This window comes from Macrobrachium nipponense, chromosome 42 (assembly GCF_015104395.2).
Source record: "Macrobrachium nipponense isolate FS-2020 chromosome 42, ASM1510439v2, whole genome shotgun sequence".
NCBI lineage: Eukaryota > Metazoa > Arthropoda > Malacostraca > Decapoda > Palaemonidae > Macrobrachium > Macrobrachium nipponense.
Window position 1 is genome coordinate 16348176 of NC_061103.1, and position 22109 is coordinate 16370284.

The window sequence follows — 22109 nt, forward strand, 5'->3', positions numbered from 1 at the left end:
ACGATGTAGTTCGGAAGTCGCGTAAAGCCATTGGTCCTGTTGCTGAATAACCACTGGTTCCATGCAAACAAACACTTGCATGAAACCTATGACATGTAACTGGTCGTGGACACACTGTTTTTTGAGGTCTTCATATAAGAGCAATTTTTTTTGTAGTTTTGACACTGTTGTCAGACAAGGAGGATGTGCCTTTGCATTGATACATAGGAAATAGAGATTATGCATTCATCTGTATTTTACAAGAATTGCTCAATAAAGGAGTTTTGATGCTTCCATGCTTTTTCTGTAACATCTTATTGAATTATTCAAAGTATAGTTGTAAATGCAAGGATGTTTTTCTAAGTCTTGTACAAATTTAATGTTCCTGACTTGTTTGTCACCATCCATTGCAGCAACAGCCATTGCCTTCGTATTTGGAGGCACAGACCATTCTTATTAGTGAGTTCGTAATGTAACTGATTGGCACATGACCAGCATAGCTAATTGTGCAGTGATCAGTTGCATGTGACCTCGGTTTGTCTTCTCTACGCGAGACGTTCCCAAGAAGCTGATATGTCAGTTGCAGTATACAGTAGTACCTCGAGATACGAAATTAATCAGTTCCGAAGCGCCTTTCGTATCATGAGGTTTTCGTATCTTGGACCACACTTTACATGTAAAATGGCTAATCCGTTCCAAGCCCTCCAAAAACACCCCAGTAAATTTCATAATAAAGGTAAATTGACCTATAAACAATGAATTACTAAAACAATTTGGACCATTCAATACGTAACTTGATAATAAAAATGCAAAACCTGTAAAAAAAGTGTATATTAGTGTACAAGAAATATTATTACTGTTATGTAAAATGTGGAAGCTTGCCTTTCGAGTGAGGCTATCTCTGAAAGTGGCGGCAGAGGAGGAGGACGACAAACGGCAGATACGTGCACTTAACTTTACGAAACACACAAAAACATTTCAGAAAAACAAACTAAACTTTACAAAACACATTAACAAAACTGTAACACTTTACTTTACAAAAAATCTTAAAATAAAATTTATTGTCTTTTTGATATTTACATTTCTTTTTACTTTTTTATACTTTATGTAATTTCAATTTCTTCACCACCGAATGGATGCCAGTCCGTTTACGGAATTTTTCGAACCACCCATGAGAAGCCTTGAACTCTGGGGTTGCCGTTGATGTCCCCTCTCCGCCGTCGTCTTCGGCTTGGGCAATCAAATCGCCAATAGTGCTGGCCTTCTGGCAGATTGCCGTCTCGGTTATCGTATCGCCATATCGATTTCTTTGTCCTCGATCCATACAAGAAGCAGCCTTTCCATTTCATTATGCACATGACTCCTCTTGTTGAACAAAATAGTCACGCCCTTGGAAGGTGTAGCTGCTTTGATGGCTTCCTTCTGCTTAAGGATGGTGCCTATCGTCAACAGATTTTGGCCGTATTCCTTAGCGATCACACTCAACTGCAAGCCAGCTTCATACTTTATTATCTCCATCTTTGTCTCCATAGAAAGCATTCTCTTCTTTCTGTGAACTTCAGCAACTTTCTTGGGACCCATGACTATATGTCTAATGTCTTATCGCTTGGCGATAGACTTTTTTTGTCTTTCCTTACGACTGTCATCGTAAGTAATTTTTGGTTCCTCTCATCTCCCTTGGATATCTTAGTAGAGAGGTTCTTCCTTGACTAGAGGAGATGATTCAAACAGGCAAGTTGACAAGATAACAACTTTATTCTGTAACTCCATACTAGGAGATGCAGCTCGGTCGGACGACCGATATGTTTGATCGTTGGCGTGGAACTCCCATTCTAAAGCATCGCGTCGATAGCGGAACATTAGCTATCTCAGCAATTCATATAAAAAACACATACGTAGTCTGCCGGCTCGGAAGTTACAAGTTTCCGGCGTAGGTTAACGGTCAACCGCTTCCCATGGAAGTTGTTGTGCAAAGTTATCATAAACAAAATGTTGACAAAGCTTTGAGATAGATCAGGCTACTGCGACAGCGCATAGCGTAATCTAGGTCGCTTTGGTCACGTAGAAACCCTCCTAAATGCCATGACCCCAGGGTCATTGGTTTATATTTTACGATCTTTGTTTTAAATTATATATATATGTAATTATTACATTAGGCTCGGACTGCTACCTATTCAAGCCTTGAATAACAAAAAAAAATTTACTTTAAACATTGTTCATAGGAGCGTGCTCGTAACATACGTCTAAGTATAACATAATAAGTGATTAAATGCATAAAAAGGTTCTGTTACATACCCTTGTTGACATATTCATAAACAAAGATAAATGCATGGAAAATATAGATCCATGTTTGGTAATAATAATGATTATGTACCCAAAAAATAATAAAAAGGTAAAAATCAAAACATGTATACATGATTAATATGATAACAGGTACCTGATTAAGAATAATGGGTTACTAAATAATGATTATAGCATGATCATGGATAATTGTTAAAGAGTACTTGACACTCTTTGTAATAGATAAATATAATTGTATAATAGTATAACAATGTAATTCTGCAGAAATTCAATATATAGGGCTGATATTTTATTAGGTGCCCGGAAAAATACCTTTAGGAATATATTTAATGTAATATTGGGCTATGCTTTATTAGGCGCCCTGGAGATACTTTAACTGTTCAAATGCAAAGGCGTGAGTCATTCTTGTCCTACATTTTTGCCAGCATACGGACCGCTTTTCACACACAAACACAATTCCAGACAATTCCCTAGGCACGAACTGAAGTGGCCAAGTTCAGGCGGCCCTAAACGCAAACGACTTGAGTTTAACGGTACGTCATCTAGACGGGCCAGTACGTTCCCTTGGAGATCCTTCTGTTTACGCCTTAGCCTACGACCAAGCAAAGATGTTGACGGCGATAACCAATATGGCCGTCACGCTGAACACGGCTAGCAGAATGTAGTAGCGAAGATTTGTTTTCTCCACCTGCATAAGTCGATGACGCGTGGGTCATCTCAGCAGTTGCGTCAGACGATGAGCTACTCGCGCGTTGTATGGGAGAGGTAGTGATGGGATGATTGTGGTAGCCCACATGTAGTTCGCGAAATACGCCTTCTCACGTATTATCGTGTTGACCCCTCTGACGGTATAGTTTGTAGATGTCCCCGTACAACCATCGGCTGCTACGAAGATAGGGGCATGGGCGGTGGATGTGTCCGGACAAATGACGTCGAATCCGGCCTTATCATAACCGGGGACGGATCCAGGAACCATTATTCATCCTGTAATTGAATTTATTATCGTAAAAAGGGGATATAAATTTTCCCCAGACAACCTTCGCTTGTATGAGAGAGAGAGCCGATTAGCACTATGTCTAACTCACAAGAATCCGCCTTGATATAGGAATTTAAGAATTCAAAAGAGTCAGCTGTACACTTCTTTTATTATTCATGGCTTCCTTGAACAGAGTGAGTTTATCTAAGTCTTTAATGACTGTAAATGATTTCTTATCAGAAGAAATCAGTTACATGCCCCGTTAAATTGGATATTACTGGATTTGAGTTATTCGTCATAAAAGTAGGAAACGGTGCTATTTTGTATGATTGCCAAGCATCGGAAAAATCAAAAGGAATTGTGATCATAATCTATAATTTCAACGCTGACTGATATTAGGCTATAATAGAATTCTACTTTATGGGCATCTAATAAAGGAATATAACCTAGCTTCTCCCGTCCGTTTTCCAAGTTAACGTCAGGATCTTTAATAGGCATGAGGTGAGGAGATAACACACCCTTTGTTGCTAACGTAATTGCTTCTACGTAATCTTTTGACTTTTCAATCCAAAATGTATATTTTCACACGGATATGATCTATTTTTCGAACTATAGTAAAGCTAAAGTAGCCAGCAAATGTGAAACTTCCTGACCTTTATCGATATTATTTGAATGTCATTAACGATATTCATTTTTGATTGATCGAAGATAACTGACTGCGAAGTTCTGATAAGGCCGTTCCGTTTTTGTGTTTGCAAAACTCAATTTTATTTTTTTTTGATTATTTATCTTGAGGCGATTTTCAGATTCCTAAAGCCTAGATTCGCAACTGATCCTAAGATGCTTAGTCCAGCTAGAATAAGCGGGTTGCGGCGTTCAAGAGTATTGTGCCGCACAGACCACATAAGCAGTGTCACGAGCGAGTTCTTCTGCTCGCGGTTTTATTTTGTATGTCATAAGACACATTTCCGCGACGCTTATTAGTGTTTGAGCTAGTGAAATCTCTGAGTTAGCATGAAAATACGTTCATTGCATTTCCCTTAAAAGGGAAATACACAAACCTCATCAGGTCATTCTTTAAGTTGGACGTCATCTTCAGGTAAGAAAAATAGCATGCATATCTACTTCAATAACATATTACTTGACACGATGAATACATCATCGATTCTCTCGATAATCGAGCCATGATTAAATTCTATGTCTTGCGTCCTAGCGCTCTTTCCATACAACAAGATGTCTGAAATACACAATTATCACTCCTAACAATAACAGATTCATTTTGAAAACCCTGCAATGAGTAAAACAGATGTATAACTCGCGTAAAGGATAGGTTTACATACCATGCTTAATAGATATATATATATTAAATTTATTTTTATACAAGTTTCTCAAATAAAATACAACCATTTTTTTCCCTCACTCCATCTACCCTTCCCTTTAAAAGAAAGAAAGATTCTGATATGTGCCATGGGTACTATTTCTCACATCAAGTGGGATTTGGATACGATTTGAACCCTAACTCTATTGGCCGTTAAATTTTCTAAAATGTTAACGGTTCAACAAACTTAGGTGTCGTTTATAATTTAAACCTTTACGTACGTATACTTGTATGTATACCTGATCGCCCAAATGGCATATGTTCTAGTTGGCTTAGCTATTTTATCATGATTTTTTTTTCATATGATCTGTGCTTCTTCTAAATTCTTACGATTAATTATTTATATCGACTTATGCTTGCATCCATAACATCCTTAGAGGATTTGATAAATTAGTTGTAGGCTTTAAAGATGTGGGAAGGCGTTCGGGCCGGGATAACCCGTACAGTGCCCTCGTGCGTGTCTTTTATAGACACATAATACGAGTGATTAAGTGTGCTTAGTACCGCAGGTATTGGCAATGTCCCAGTTGGGATCTGCCCCGCCCTAAGGTGACCCTTTATTAAAATGTTTAAAACCTTACGATTTGCCCTTTCCACTAGCCCATTAGACTCTGGGTGATAGATCATGTATTGATTTTCCTTATACAAAGGAAATTCGCACAAGGAGTTAAGGAATGATTATTGAACTCCCCGCCCGAGTCTGAGATAATGATGTGTGGAATTCCATGTTTTTTACAAATGTACACTCGTAAAACTTCCTAGCGCACTCGACCGCGGTTTTTGTTTAAGCGCTATAAGTTCTGTATATCGAGTCAAAGCGTCTATAATTTACTAGAGGTGCTTTAATTCCTCTGTCTGACTCGTAAAATCCTGTAATAAATCTAAATGTACTCTTTCAAGGTTGAATTTGCACGGGGTGAGCCCCTAGGCTGACAGGTGTCTGCGTGCACCCCTTTGTATTTCTTGACAGTGCGACAATTTGCTATGTGCTTTTTTATATCTGTAAGCATCGTTATGCCAATAAAATAAGGATTTGGCTTTCTGTGACATCAAGGTATAACCCGGGTGTCCATGCCAGTGGATTTTCATGCAACCACTTAAGCAGTGGGTATGAGTGAGATAGGCACCCACCACTGGTTGTTATTCAACTGTGGTGTGTTGGCGGGTTTCCTCGTCACGGATCTACACAGGATATGTCCTGTAGGATATAATTCTGCTGCTTTATACTAGGTATTCTTTTTCCTTCGGATTTCCGTTTAACGCAATGATGATTTTTTCTATTTGCGGATCTTTTCTTTGTTCCTCTGTAATAGTTCAGCACTCCAGCCCAGATCTTTCTGTTCAGATAGTTGTTTTTAACACGGGCATGGAGGTTGAGATATCTATTAATTCAGCTAATGGCTCGGTACAAGATGAAGAGGGGTTGCGTGATAATGCGTCAGCAATGATATTTGCTTTCCAGGTAAATACCCGATCCTCGCGGCAAAGTCCCTGGAATGATCATGTGCCACCGAGTTCGCTTGGGCTGTGACTAAAGCCTTTAAGAAGTCGTTAGGGGCTTATGATCAGATGAGAACCTTTGACGGATAAACCGTATATTATGAATTTAAAGTGCACGAGTGAATTAACATAGCGAGCCCTTCCTTGTCTATTACTGCATATTTACTTTCGAAAAGGTCTCAGTTTACGTGAATAAAAAGCTATAGGGAAAAAACTGTTTATCATATTGTTTTGAAGCAATACCCCACCTACTCCTAGATCTGAGGCGTCTGTTGCTATGAAAAACTTCCTTTACCGAAGTCAGGAAATTTCAAGATAGGAGAACTCACCCAGTTCATCTTTCAATTTATAACGAACGCCTGTTATGACTTTCGACCATACGGAATCTACGCCCTTTTTTATAAGATCGGTTAGGGGAGCGCTATGATTGAGTAGTTTTGCCGGATGAAGCGGCGATAGTATCCGCTGCATCCTAAAAATTGCTGTATTCCCTTGACGTTAGTAGGTAATCGGAAAGTTACGGATAGCCGACACCTTATCGTGGACGACCTTTAGACCTTTTCACTAGAAACCGTGAAAAACCTAGATAGACTAGTTCTGTTTTTAAAAAATTCACACTTACTTATCTTTTACCCCTTAAATTATGCTGCCTAATCTTTGTAACACTAAACTCCAATTTTATGTAAATGCTCTTCTATGTGTTTGGAAAAGATTACTAAGTCATCCATGTAGGCATGTAGGATATCTCCCAACAAGTCTCCAAACACGACGTTTATCATACGAGTAAAAGTACTAGGAGCACAACGTAAACCAAAAGGCATAAACGCAAAAAATTCATATGTCCCTGGCTGTGCTGAAGGCAGTTGTATGGGATACTTTTCTTGTTCCATCGGAATCTGATGAAATCCTTTTAGTAAGTCTAGGCTTGTGAAATTATTATTCTGGCCTAGTAAAGATAGGAATATCATCGTACATGTACTGGGAATCTGTCAGGGATTGTTTTCTTTTCGTTTAAACGACGAAAAATCTAACGCATATCCGCCAAGTTCGATCTTTTTTTTTTCGGGTACGGTATACTATTAACGGAAAATTATAAGGCTATTTGATTTCCTATGACTCCTTCCTTTAACATTTTACCTACTTCCTCTGTTATCCTCATTCTGAAAATTTCATAGGAAGTCGGTAACACGAAGGTACATAGATTTTACTTTCTGTTTGTCCTTCAGCCCTGATTTGATGCTCGATGACATTCCGTTTTTCCTAAGGTTCCTCCGTAGTTGGAAAAAACATCATGATATTTAGTTAACAGATTCAAAAATTTCTGCTGAATTTCTTCTTCTTGAATGTTCCTCCTGATTGATTTTGTTTCTTTTTATAGATTGCAAAAGGGTTTCATCCGCGACTGATTGAGCGTGATTTATCTCAGCTACGGAATGAATACGATGTTTTATAAAACTTCGGCATCAAAGATATGTTTGATTTTGTGGATTACTAAAGTGGTAGGCAAATGATTACAGACTTCGATGTTACATTGTTGTTGTGAGCCGACTGTATAAACGGCTTGGTGTGACGGATAATCCGTGTGTTTTTCAGAGTTTCGGAAAGGGATTAATGTTTCAGATCTGGCAAGGTTCTCTTTACACGCACTAAGATATTTTGAAGTTACGTTAGGCTCGAGAGTTTGCGTGCAAGCTGATATTACGGTGGAGAGCGAGAGTTCTGTGGGTTGCCCTGTATTATTTCTGGTTCATGAGACAGGTTGATTGGTTCCGTAATGTAGTTGACAACTCTGCCTGTCTCTTTATTATCTAAAACTGATTTTTAGGGTATTAGAAGACCTATAGAATTTCCCTTTGATATACACGCCGTGTTTTGCAGGTTGCTAAGATAATATTTGAGTGCCCATAGACGGGTATCCGATAATTACTGCGGGATACATATTAATGTTTTGTACAACGACAAAGGTATCAGCAAACGTGCGCTTACCGACCTTGTACTGTACATGAGTTACGCCCACAACATTTAATTCATTATTCCCAATGCCTGAGAGCCTTATTCCGGACTTTTCTATAGGGAAATTTGAAAAGAGTAAATGATGAGTCCTTAAATCCATTATATTACGTGGACTACCAGAATCAAAGAACAAAGTGAATGACTTATGGTCCAAATTTACTGCATGTAAGGTTGGTCGCAACTCGTTTTTTGACTAATAATTGCATGAATTTGTTGCAAATCTACGGGAACCTGCACAGATTTTTTTGATTCGGCGGCCGTGTGTTTCATAGGAAAATCAATTGTCTCACAATGATCTGATAAATGATTAAACTGATTATTTGATACAAAAGATGTTGATATTGATGACCCAACATCGCCCTCTCCCCCCTTGGAGTGAACTACGTGGTATTTTTGTTTATCACACCCTGAAAATTCGCTTGCCCTTGCTTGCAGTTCTGGCTAGACGGCCCAGGAACAGAGGTACCTGAAGCACGATTTGTTTGTTTCTGCTGTTGTGCAGAATTTCCGTTGGTTGTTTTCTTCTTATAGTACTGAGGACCCTTCTTTTTATTTGCACTGGCAACTGGTTGCGCGTTTGTAGCGTTCTGCTGTTGATTCCTCGAGTAGCAACGGTTATATGAATGAGTTGAACTATTGTGTATTGAACAAAAACGCGTCCGACAGTCTGAAATCATGTGACCTGGTCGTTTACAGTTATAACAAACCATCCCTGCAACTTGATTATTATTATGTACCACATTTACTTGTTGTGGCTTGTTCTAATTTTTTGCAAAAACTTGAATGAGCGAAGGATCTAGGTCGGTACATTTAGACATGTGTTTTTGATTTGTTTTATACATCTAATTCCGTACTGTCGGGCTGCAATTTTTTATCAAAACACCTTACTAACGCTTCAGGCAACATTGCAGTGATAGACGTAAGGTAGATCAAACGGATAAAATCTTTCACTTTGATTTTAGCACCCGCAACCCACCCGGAGTTACTTAAACTATCCTGATATTCATTTAGCCGGTCGGCAATTAGCGCCGCCCGCTCGACAACATTGAGCTGAGTCATGGAGGCTTGGTTAAGGATATTTCTCAATGCCAATACTACATCTAAAGCCTCTTCACCCCCATACACGGGCACGTAATCTAATTTTGAACTCGTCCCATGTAAGCGCTTCTTGGAAAGAAACCCCCCTTAGATACGCACTTGCGTCGCCTTTCGCAAAGTCAACGAAGCTCTTGGCCTCCTGTAATTGTACTGCTGGGTCCTGTGATGCTTTTGCATTTAAATGAGCGTCTACAGATGAGATCCATGCCTCAACATTTTGAGGGCAGGAACCCATTGACCCGACCTTGAAAAGGGACAATCGCTGACCTCGCGCTAACGAGAGTCACCACGTTGGGGTTGCCAGCCGGAGTAGTTGCCATTTCGGCTTTCACCTTTTTCTTATCACTTCTATTCCTTGCAATCCTATCAAAATATCTATAAGAGTACACTCGACCACTAAGTAAACGCATAAGCAATGTACTGATAAGAAAGTGTTATAATAATAGGAAAATCCCCCAAAAGATACAAAAATACAGATAATATGATCAAATATTATACGGAGAATTCCTGCAAGAAACGGTTAATGACAACGAGAAAAGAAAAAAAATTAATCTGCGGGCGAGAACCTCGTAGTTGAAGATTGGTTCTGTAATGAAGGAAGATTAATATGGCGAACAACTCACCCCCAGAATACTGGACGATCGACTCTGATGAACAACACTTCACTGAGGAAAAGACCTGAATAGATAAAAATGGTACTTAGCTCCAGATTATATTGCGAAGGATTGTTGACATGGGATGACGTCTCAGTTCCTGTCCACGTCTCGCGTCGGAAGTCGTGATGACGTCACGGCCTTCTCTCGGTGCACGATGCGCGGGGAAGTCCAGATTGATGACGTCACAGCCTCCGTCCTTGCTAGATCGGGTGATGTTCCCTGTGTTGTTTTCTTTTCTTCCGATGTTCGATGCTGCCCTCGTCCGGTGTAGATTCTCGAAGATAAGTGACAACAGTTGCTCAAACGTCGGTGTTAAATGCTTGTATTCCTCTCGATGAAGGACATAGTTGCGTCTTCATAAACTGTTGCGTTGATTGAAGATCCCGTTACCTCTGTTTAGTTTGATGTTGAAGGTGGAAGTTAGTTCTTGTAGACCTTCGGTCGGCTGATATGGGTCTTGTTAATTATGTTCTTCGTTTATACGCTGCCACCACTTCTAATGTCTTATCGCTTGGCGATAGACTTTTTTTGTTCTTTCCTTACGACTGTCATTCGTAAGTAATTTTTGGTTCCTCTCATCTCCCTTGGATATCTTAGTAGAGAGGTTCTTCCTTGACTAGAGGAGATGATTCAAACAGGCAAGTTGACAAGATAACAACTTTATTCTGTAACTCCATACTAGGAGATGCAGCTCGGTCGGACGACCGATATGTTTGATCGTTGGCGTGGAACTCCCATTCTAAAGCATCGCGTCGATAGCGGAACATTAGCTATCTCAGCAATTCATATAAAAACACATACGTAGTCTGCCGGCTCGGAAGTTACAAGTTTCCGGCGTAGGTTAACAGGTCAACCGCTTCCCATGGAAGTTGTTGTGCAAAGTTATCATAAACATAAAAATGTTGACAAAGCTTTGAGATAGATCAGGCTACTGCAGACAGCGCATAGCGTAATCTAGGTCTGCTTTGGTCACGTAGAACCCTCCTAATGCCATGACCCCAGGTCATTGGTTTATATTTACAGATCTTGTAAATTATATATATATGTAATTATTACATATGTACTGTACGTAATTAAGTTACGTATGTAGTACGTATACTAATTAGGTTCTCACAACACGATAAAGTAGCACAGCGAAATCACTAACGAATTTGATACTAAACAAAATTGTTGGACTGAACGAATGCCGCATGCGTACGATAAAGCTTCGTGTGCGAAGTGGACGAGCGAAGGCACGCCACCACTAAGATGCATGATGGAAGGGATGCTGTCCAATAGGAGAGAAGAATCTCATGGCTTGGCTAGCATCAGGAACCAATGGGAGAGCAGGAGGATGGTGGCGAGTCTACTAGAACTAAGATGGCGGCTCGCGGCGTGAGTTTCAAAATTGTTATGGGGCGAATCTTGGACTTTCAGAAACCTTTCGTATCTTGAAAACTTTTCGTATGTAGAGCAGTAAAATTTTTCTCATTGGCTTTCGTATCTCGAGTTTTTCGTAAGTTGAGCCTTTCGTATCTCGAGGTACCACTAGTGGTACCTCGAGATACGAAATTAATCCGTTCCGAGGCGGCCTTTGTATCATGAGTTTTTCGTATCTTGGAACACATTTTACATGTAAAATGGCTAATCTGTTCCAAGCCCTCCAAAAACACACCATTAAATTTCATAATAAAGCTAAATTGACCTATAAACAATGAAATACTACAACAATTTGGACCATTCAATACCTAAATTAAGAATAAAAATGCAAAGCCTGTAAATAAAGTGTATATTAGTGTACAAGAAATATTATTACTGTTATGTAAAATGTGGAAGCTTGCCTTTCGAGTGAGGCTATCTCTGAAAGTGGTGGCAGAGGAGGACGACGGCAAACGGCAGATACGTACACTTAACTTTACGAAACACACAAAAAAATTTCAGAAAAACAAACTAAACTTTACAAAACACATTAACAAAACTGTAACACTTAACTTTACAAGAAATCTTAAAATAAAATTTATTTTCTTTTTTTGATTTTTACATTTCTTTTTACTTTTTTATACTTTATGTAATTTCAATTTCTTCACCACCGAATGGATGCCAGTCAGTTTACGGAATTTTTCAAACCACCCATGAGAAGCCTTGAACTCTGGGGTTGCCGTTGATGTCCCCTCTCCGCCATCGTCTTCGGCTTGGGCAATCAAATCGCCGAAAATAGTGCTGGCCTTCTGGCAGATTGCCGTCTCGGTTATCGTATCGCCATATCGATTTCTTTGTCCTCGATCCATACAAGAAGCAGCCTTTCCATTTCATTATGCACATGACTCCTCTTGTTGGACAAAATAGTCAACGCCCTTGGAAGGTGTAGCTGCTTTGATGGCTTCCTTCTGCTTAAGGATGGTGCCTATCGTCAACAGATTTTGGCCGTATTCCTTAGCGATCACACTCAACCGCAAGCCAGCTTCATACTTTATTATCTCCATCTTTGTCTCCATAGAAAGCATTCTCTTCTTTCTGTGAACTTCAGCAACTTTCTTGGGACCCGTGACTATATGTACTGTACGTAATTACCCCCTCATTTTGGGACCACCTTGACGTGGTGAGGGGGCTCTCGAACCTCAGGAATCTCTTCCCAGGTTCGAACCCAAGGGTCCCATATGACATTATATATTTTCGAGTAAACTTATGTGGACCTTTCCATTTTTTGCCAAAATTTTTGAAAGCAAATAAATGAGAAAACATATCATGGCTTAACGTGGAGTTAAATCCGAAGCTAAATAGTGAGAACTGTGGTAGATCCATCATCTACCCGACAATGTTCGGACCTGTTTTTCAGGCGGAACTATTCTGTGGAGCTGGACCACGGATTCCAGGGGGGGCCTGGTTCTAGGAATAGAACTCTCGGCATTCTATCCAGTTTGCCCATAATGTGATTAGGATGGGGATAATTGTATTAACATAATACTCTTAGTCCTAGCAAGCGGGTTCTGCTTACACTTGGGCCATACTAATCATGTTATGCCATCCCCTTTTGGGGTAGGGTAGGGATGCGGACATTTGGGAGTCCTTTCTCACTTGTGCCTTTGGCAGAAAATTTAACTTCGCGAAGGGCCAATGATATCTTTTCAAGAATTTTTTTTTTTTTTTTTTTTTTTTTTGTGTGTGTGTGTGTGTAAAAACTCAAAATTTATGAACTGTGAAATAAATGATTTGAGTACCCCTGGGCCCCATGATGGAAAAACTACGGCACAGTTGATGACCATTGGCACGTCACTCCCGAATTTCCTAGGTACTGCCACAAGTAGTGAAAGTACTATAAAAGATACAAAGGAACACCCTGTTTCCAAGTAAAGCAGCAGAGCCAGAAAACCAAATAGAGTGCATAAATACAAAAGAAACAAACAAAAATAAATTGGTAAACTCCAATATCGTAACAATGGAAACCATATATGATGAACAATATTCTGAATTAGAGACAAATAATCCTCTCAGCAATACAGAAAAATATAAAAATCATAATAGACAAGCAACATACATAAAACAAAACAAGGACCAAAAAGAAACAAAAATTACCGACTTAATCCCACATTGGTACATTTTGATGACCTCTTTGGACCAGATAATTGGCGTCCAAGATTTCTAGTCCCTCAAAGCTGACAACAAAATCTCAGCAGCGATGCTAGAAAACAAATTACTTAACATATATCCAACACAAGACATGGAATGCAGACACATCAAGGACAATGAATGGCTTATCCAAGTAACCAATAAAAGCAGTCCACTGCCTTTTTAAGTATAACAGAAAATATATAAAGGGTAATAATACAAGCATGAAACATTGAATTATGTACAGGGTACAGTCATCCTACCCAATAGCGAGCAGGAGCTTCCTTCAAAACAACTATTGCTAGACTCCCTAAAATTGAGATATAACAATAACCACGATTTAGAAATATACTCTATTTCAAGTAGGAAAGATAAAAGTAAAAATATCAACATTGCCAAAATAAAATTTACAGGCCAAGACTTACCATTTAAAATAAAAAATTCTTGGACAAAATAGAGAAGTTCGTCCTTTTGTTCCTAAACCATTACAATGTACACAGTGCTCAAGGTATGGACACATACAAAAGATGCCGTAATAAAGCTATATGTGCAGTCTGTGCATCAGATGACCATACCACTAATTGGAACTGTAATCAATCAAAAGTATTAATTGTGGACTAGCCCATCACGCAAAATCTAAGGAGTGTTCATTTTACCAATATAACACAGAACTTCAGTTGTTAATAAATAGGACAGGAATGTCCAGTCATGGAAGCCAGACTTGAGCTAAAAGTAAGAGGCGTTAACAATCCATCCAAAACCCCCACCTTTTCAAATGTGACTAAAAATCAGACATCAAACAGCACAATGACAAACAAGATAGTATAAACAGGGAAACTGGATTTCATACCAATAATACTGAAAACAAACCCAAAATAAAAGTGATATTACAACAACCAATACCACCACTAACATAGATGATTCAGTTATCATGGAAAAGAACTTCCAATATGAAGAAGAATTAAAATAATGATGATAATCGAACTGGCAAAAAGAAAAGAATTCTAGAAGAAACCCCACCTAAGGGAAAAAAGGTAAATATTGAAAATTACAATCAATCCAGAGAGACTCCAACTACACCAGGAAAAACATTTAAAAAAAAGATATTAAACTAACCTCATCACAAGTGGAAATACACAATTACCCTCAATCTCAATCAAACAGCCAACATCTGGACAGTAAAGATCACTCTTTACAAGTTCCATCAAATAATACTAATGAAAATCATACCATTAAACCAAACCAAAATAATAACTATCACCCCCACCATCCACAAGACCGAAATATCCCATTAACAACAACAAAACAAATAACCCCTCAAACCAACAGTCTTATCACTACAGAAAAGGAACAATAGAATTACAAAACCAGAAATTTCTAAAGCTAGACCAAAAACTTCTTGAACCAATAATTAACATTACCAAACATGCTTCATCTTGTGGTTGTAATGAATGCTTTGTAAGTACATATAACCAACTAAACTACCAAGACAGAGGACACAGTACGAAATTGTATTGACAATTTTACCAAATTAAGGAGGTGCCCTTTAACACACCAACATGAGAACGAATTATGTTCTGAATCCTTAAAATACAAAAAGGAAATTATAAAATCAAAAATAGACTTATTAATATTCAACTATGAAAAACAAACAACTGCAGAATCTAATAACCACATACAAATACAACGATTAAAAAAACCACAAATAAATTCAAATGCATATAAACTACGAGATAAAGTAAAATCAGCAATCAATTTACAGAATTTAACACCAATTCCTCCCAATAATGGAATATAAAATCATTCAATGGAATATAAATGGTCTCTTAACCCGACTACGTCTGGGTGAATTACAAAGAATCATACGAGACCACAACCCAATGTGCATATGTCTACAACATATAGGAAGTAACCCTACAAATATCCAACACTATAAAATTGCCTGTTATTCACCAACTGACGGTGGAAAATTAGGCACGCCATATACGTTCATAATAGCATTACATATGAACCTGTTGACATACCATCTATGCCATATCAAATAACATCAATTAAACTGTATATGCCTGATAAAAGTAAAATTACTATTTGTAATTTATATAACCAACCAAATTTCAATGCAAATTTCAGTGATTTTTCTGAACTTATTAGCAAAAGTATACAGGAACCACTATTATAGTAGGAGATTTTAATGCACATAATCCATTATGGGATATTAATAAACCCACTGACACATCCGGAATCAACATAGAGAATACTATAATGAAACACAATCTGATTGTCTCAATGAAAGCGAAGTTCAACATATTTTTCAAAATCACACCTAACCTTTTCTTCAATTGACATTTCATTATGTTCAAATGATGTAGCGGAGAATTTGAATGGAACGTCCTAGACGATTCATACACAAGTGACCATTTCCCAATCATTCTGAACTACTTAAGTAATGTCAAAATATTGCCACCTACAAGATATAATATCCAAAAAGCTAACTGGGATAAATATTTCCTATACACACGAAACTACCACCATTCCCACATAATGAAGATCACAATACTACATGTGAATCCTTCTCAAACTTCATAATAAATGCTGCAGATAAAAGTATTCCAAAAACCAAAACACATTCCACAAAATCCCCTGTCCCCCCCATGGTGGAATCCAACATTAACAACATTAAGTAAAATAAAACATATATTGAGTCGCAATCTAAACAGACTCAAAACTCGCCTTAAATCACTCAACAAAATGCCCTATAGTATAAACATATTAAACAAAATAGTTATAACAAACATTAACAATTACACGTTAAACCCACTATATAACAAATATACAGCCAAATTTAGAAAAACGGTAATAGCTGAAAAAATCGCATCATGGAAGGAATATGTCTCAACATATCTTCAAACACATCACAAGGGATGTCTGGCAAAAGATAAGGAAAATCAATGGAAAACATATAAGACCTCCAAGAAGTGCAATACATTTAAATGGAAAAAATATACCATGATACCTTATGAAATATCACAAACATAATTGGGAAACATTTTGAAAACATCAGTGCTTACTCCAGCCTAGATACACATTTTCAAAGTATCAGTAGAAAACAAAAAGAAAATATAATACTCAATTTTTTGAAATCTCTTGAAGACCTGGAATATAACTATATTTTTAACATGGATGAACTAGATAATGCCATCAACTCTTGTCATCCCTCTGCACCGGATATGTTTATAAAATATCATTTGAAATGATAGAAAAATTAGCTCCTATAGCTAAATCATATTTATTAAAATTTACAATAGTATCTGGCTAAAAAACGTGGTCTCTTTCCTGAATAAATGGAAACATGCAATAATTATTCCAATAAACAAACCAGGAAAGGATGCAAGTAATCCATCCAATATAGACCGATATCTCTAACAAGTTGCCTATGCAAAATCTAGGAAAAAATGGTTAATGCATTCACGATTAACGTATTGTAATAACCAAAGAATCCATTTTAACACCACACAACCAATCTGGTTCAATAGCTGGCAGATCCAACCCGTAGATCCCTTAACACATTTAGAAGATCATATCAAAAAGGCTTTGAACAAAAGAAATTAACAGTAGCTATATTTTTTGATATAGAAAAAGCATACGATACAACATGGATGGAACATAACATCATGCAAAAACTCCACTCCAAGGGACTAAGAGGCCACTTACCAATATTTATTAAGAACTTCTTAACAAACAGAACTTTTCAAGTAAGAGTAGAAAATTCCTACTCAGTAACCTATAAACTGGAAGAAGGAATCCTCAAGGTAGTGTCTTGAGCTGTACATTGTTTTGCTTTAGCAATCAATGACATTACTATAAATTTGACAAGTGGTGTAAAAAAAAACAGTTTATATGTTGATGACTTTGTCATTTACTATACGAGTAGTAATCTGAGACATGCTCAGAGAGTTCTCAGTACTGCCATTTCAAATATATGTAGTTGGGCAAATTCAGTTGGATTTTTTAAATTTTCAACTGATAAAACAAAAGCAATCGTTCTTCTACAAAGACAAAAGGTGGATGAAGAACCAAACAATCAAACTGCATCTTTATAGCACTGAAATACAATTTTGTACAAAATCAAGTATCTAGGAGTAATATTTGATCAACATTTAAATTGGAAAGAGCACATCAAATACATTAAAGCCAAGGGCATCAAAGCCCTTGCCATAATTAAAAAAGTTATCACACACTAATTGGGGAGCAAAGCGAGACATTTTATTAATGATATATAAGGCAACAGTCTTATCCATAATAGATTACTGCTGTCCAATATATTCATCCGCCTCAGAATCTGCATTAAAATCTCTCTATGCAGTGCACCATGAAGGCGTGCGATTGTGCACAGGAGCTTTCCGATCGTCCCCAACAAACTCACTTTTGGTGGAGGCAGGTATTTTGCCTTAAAACATCACCGTAATTTTAATAAACAATACAAAGAGGTCTTTCAATGCAAGCGGGATCGTCTCCTGCAACTTACTGCTTCCAAAACTGTAATCAAGTAAACAGCAGTTAATAGTACTAGCTCTTTCCCAAAAGAGCTAGATACATAATGAACATACATAATAGAATCCAATTTTTCACCCACCAATGGAATTGCCACCACCATGGATTTTAAATAGAGTAAAGATATGTACCTCCCTGTCTTACCTACTCAAAAAAACAAATGACAAGTACGGAAATGTACCGCCAACATGCTTGGAGCACATTAGAAGAAAAGGCGACAAATTTATGATATATACAGACGGCTCCAAAAATAATGTTGGAGTAGGAGCATCTGCATATTCGAAAAATATGTTAAGTAAAAAAAGCCTACCTTCAATATCATCAGTATTTACTGCTGAAGTCACAGCCATACAGATGGCTCTAGATATGATATCTGAGGCAAAAAGCAAGTGTCTCTGTAATTTTTCAGTGACTCACGTAGCGCTATAGATGCAATAGGACAGTAATAAATCAGGAAACCAAATAGTACAGGAAATTCAAATAAAAATTCATCAACTCCTCCAATCAGGAATATCAATGGAAATATGTTGGATCCCAGCACACGTGGGAATAAAGGAAATGAATATGCAGACTCTGCTGCAAATTAGCCTGCACTATCCCTCCAACAATTTCATATGCCCCGTGTCAGACTGGGTAAAATCAGTTTAAAACATTAATTTACCAGGATTGGAAAGAAGAATGGGCCTCGGTGCCAACAACAAACAAACTTAAAAATATAAAAACTGAAGTCTATGCATGGAGGACATCCTCACAGGAGGAAAGAGCAAAAGAGGTGATCCTAGCAAGGCTACGTATAGGACACACAAGATTCTCACATGGTCACTTGATGTAAACACCACATGCTGACCAGTGAAATGTAACAGATGTCAAACACCCATGACAGTACAGCATTTGCTTGTTGAGTGCCCAAATTGGACCCAGCAAAGATCTATTTATCTGCGGAGTTCAGAAATGAAAAATATTCTTGCGGAAAGCAGGGATTTTTCAATTAATAAAATCATAAATTTTTTAAATAAAACGGGTTTCTAAATAAAAGTCTATTTTTTTTTTTTTTTTTTTTTTTTTTTTTTTTTTTTTTGATTTTTTTTTTTTTTTTTTTTTTTTTTTTTTTTTTTTTTTTTTTTTTTTCAGGATTGATCCCTGAGAACCAGCCCGAGAAGAGTCTACTCGAGACTCAGAGGTCTGGAAAAACTAACACCTATTAATAATAATAATAATAAGTACGTAATTAAGTTACGTATGTAGTACGTATACTATTTAGGTTCTCACAACACGATAAAGTAGCACAACGAAATCACTAACGAATTTATGATACTAAACGAAATTGTTGGACTGAACGAATGCCGCATGCGTGCGATAAAGCTTCGGGTGCGAAGTGGCCGAGCGAAGGCACGCCACCACTTAAGATGCATGATGGAAGGGATGCTGTCCAATAGGAGAGAAGGATCTCATGGTTTGGCTAGCATCAGGAACCAATGGGAGAGCAGGAGGATGGTGGCGAGTCTACTAGAACTAAGATGTCGGCGCGCGGCGTGAGTTTCAAAATTGTTATGGGGCGAATCTCGGACTTTCAGAAAACTTTCGTATCTTGAAAACTTATCGTATGTAGAGCGGTAAAATTTTTCTCATTGGCTTTCGTATCTCGAGTTTTTCGTAAGTTGAGCCTTTCGTATCTCGAGGTACCACTAGTGGTACCTCGAGATACGAAATTAATCCGTTCCGAGGCGGCCTTCGTATCGTGAGTTTTTCGTATCTTGGAACACATTTTACATGTAAAATGGCTAATCCGTTCCAAGCCCTCCAAAAACACCATTAAATTTCATAATAAAGCTAAATTGACCTATAAACAATGAAATACTACAACAATTTGGACCATTCAATACCTAAATTAAGAATGAAAATACAAAACCTGCAAATAAAGTGTATAGTAGTGTACAAGAAATATTATTACTGTAACGTAAAATGTGGAAGCTTACCTTTCGAGTGAGGCTATCTCCGAAAGTGGCGGCAGTGGAGGAGGAGGAGGATAAACGGCAGATAACGTACGTACGTACATACACTTAACTTTACGAAAACACATAAAAAATTTACGAAACACATTAACAAAACTGTAACACTTACTTACAAAAATATAAAAATTAAAATTTTTTTTTTTTTTTTTTTTTTTTTTTACAGAATTTCAAGTTCATCACCACTTTCAACGTTCTGCTTTTCATCACTTGGTTCTTCCTTTTTGCTTTCAACTTTGTTTTTTATCACTTGTTTCTTCCTTTTTGCTTACTCCTGCTAATGCTGAAGGCCTCTTCAAAAGATAACAATCCAAGGAAGATTGCTTCTGCCTACTTTTCACAATGTTTCTGAAACGACTCAGGCAAACGTCATCGAACTGCGCAAGCATATGACCTGTGTGAGCCTTTTCGGGGTGTCTTTTTTTCGATAAACGATAAAGTAGCACGACGAAATCACTAACACGAATTTGTTAACAAACTAAATCGTATATGTGAACGAACGAATTCTGCATGCTTACAATAACACTGGTGAGAAGCAATGGCTGAAGAAGAACGCTGCTACGTACTAGTACATAGATGCATGATGGGAGGGATGCTGCCCAATAGGAGAGAAGAATCTCATGGCTTGGCTAGCATCAGGAACCAACCAATGGGAGAGCAGGAGGATGGTGGCGAGTTCACTAGTACTAAGATGGCGGCGCGTTTCAAAATTGTTATCCGGGCGAATCTCGGACTTTCAGAAACCTTTCGTACCTTGAAAACTTTTCGTATGTAGAGCAGTAAAATTTTTCTCATTGGCTTTCGTATCGAGTTTTTTGTAAGTTGAGCCTTTCGTATCTTGAGGTACTACTGTATTTGGTTGTGGCATTGCAAGCAACTGATTTCATGCAACTAGTTGCGTTAGTGTGGGAGCTGTCTAAGTTGCACAAGGAATGGTATGTGTGCCCACATTGTGCTGCCAACACTGATTGCGACCCGAAACCCTGGGTGCATATAGAACAAACCTTAATATCTAGAATTTCTTAAATGTGAAAAAACATCCTGGTGCTTAAAAATGTATCTACTTTCTAGAGGTATAAGAAATTTGGTTTAGTATTACCATACCTCAGAACCATGCCTCAATAAACTATCCTAAATTACAGAGAACTGATGTACAATAGAATACTATTTTGACTGTATCCACCCAAACAAAAAATTCACAAGACAAACATCCAATGATGGATCATCTTCAGAAAAATTATGAAATACAAGACAAAAGCACCAACTTCAAAAACTCTGAGAACTGTACTTGATTGGGTAGGAAAAGAGCTCTGCTAAGATCAATTTTCCTATACGTATTTGCAGTCTCCTACAGGAGCGAAAGTTATTAGTGGTTTCAAAAAGGGATTTTGACGTAGGAAAAATCTATTTCTGGGTGATTGGCTTGTGTCGCCCTATGAAATATCCTTAAGTTCATTATTTCTAGGTAAAATTACCCTAAAATTACCAGAGAAAAAATAAAATCAAGAAAATGTCAGTAAAACTGACTCGCTCACTATAAAAGAAGTGTCGGTATGGAATAGGGGCGAGTGGGATCACTACCACGAGTCATTTACCATTTAGACCTTCCAACATAAAATCCCCACCTGAGAGAGCTGATACTAAAGGGTGATGCGACCGCTACTACTAATACTACTACCGACGCCACGCGGACCAGCAGCGCCCTAGCGGTCATCCTTAATCTATGAACATCTTGTCCTGTAGGGTGGGTAAAAAGAAATAGGGTGGGTTTCATAGCGACATGAGCCAATCACCCAGAAATAGATTTTTCCTACGTCAAAATCCCTTTTCTGGGCTCGGCTCGTGTCGGCCTATGAAATAGTACCAGAGAAAACAGACAAGATGGAATAAAGGACAAATGAACCCATATAAAAAAGTAATATAATATAAATGAATCAAGACACATTACAGTATACTAACAAAAAAGTACTTAAAGCTAGCTTATACTAAACAATGGCAGGGTAAACATAGCAAATTAATATAAAGTACTTAAAATTAGCTTATACTAGACATGGTGATACATA